Below are 1,376 nucleotides of genomic sequence, written 5' to 3' on the forward strand. Positions count from 1 at the left end.
AAAATTTCTCTCAGCGATTCTACCTTCCTTTTTTTATCATGGGTAATAGTATATTTGGTTATGGTGCTGTTCATGGTCCCCAACGAAAAATGGTGCAAATAATAGAAAAGGGTATCAAACGACGCGTATTACTGCTACTGTTAAGAATCCGAATGCGGAAACTGACTTTTTCAAACATTACAAAAGTAATTCGTAAAGAACCGTTCGATTTCAGTTCACTTTCTCTGTACTAAATTCACGTTAATGAATGTATTAGATGAAGACGTATTGGTATCTAGATGTTCACTATAGTTTACTTTAACTGAATTTGTAACAAAAAATCGTGAATCTTGTTGATTTAATTAAATATTAATGCGAGAACAATGTACGAAAATCCGGCGTCGCCGATGGAGGTACGTGGTGATGCCAATATATCAGCCTTAGCGCATTTAGCTCTAAATGCTACTGTAGTTTTATCCATACAAAATTCGTCACCTAAATGCAACTCCATTTTTGCACTAAGAATAGGGCTGCCAGACGTCCTGGTTTTCCCGGACATGTCCCAGTTTTAGACTATTTGTCCCGGTGTCCCGGTCCAACCTTAAAATATTCCGGGTTTCGTTTTAGTGTCCCGGTTTTTGATTTGATTGCACAAATTTGAATAAAAGATTAAAAATCACTACACTAAGAGAAAAAACGCGTTGTAATATGCAGAAAAATGTTATGAATTCACTGAGGGAAATAACGCATAGTAAACATGAATATTTTCTACTTGAGGTGACAGGTAATAAATACAACGGAAATAAGGTCAATTGACTTTATTTCCCACCCTGGTGCGAAACAAAGTCAATTGACATTATTACCTTTTTAAAAACGAAATAAAATCCATTGACATTATTTATCTTTCAAACATTAAATTTGCTTAGCTTCGCGGCGGGCCGCTTTAGCGCGCCGCGGTGGCGCTCGCGCCTCGTGTACCCCGCGCGACCGGCGCGCACCCCACGTCACGCTACGCCGCGGCCCCCGGCCCCCCCCTCCCCCGTCTCCCGCCGTGCTGTAACGCAGTTAAATTTATTTTTTGTATACGTTGAAATAAAATTTTTATATATTTTAAACATCGAGGGCTTATATTCAATAATACCCTCTATCTCTGCACACTTTTCACAAAGATGAGATTCTGATATAAAAATCCACCTAAGCTTTAACTGTCATCAGTGATATTGATGTTACTTTATATAACGACAGGTAATAAGTCCCAGATGGTTTCTAAAATCAAAAATTAGTTTTTGTGCAAATTGCAGATAGAGGGTATTAATGAATTCAAGCCCTCGATATTTCACATTTTTATATTTGTAAGTTATTGGAAGCAGGGATGCCAACTTGGCTCAAACCGTGCC

The sequence above is a fragment of the Rhagoletis zephyria genome, unplaced genomic scaffold, assembly GCF_001687245.7.
Source record: "Rhagoletis zephyria isolate East Lansing unplaced genomic scaffold, Rhagoletis_zephyria_1.1 Rzeph_scaffold_02151, whole genome shotgun sequence".
Taxonomy (NCBI): Eukaryota; Metazoa; Arthropoda; class Insecta; order Diptera; family Tephritidae; genus Rhagoletis; species Rhagoletis zephyria.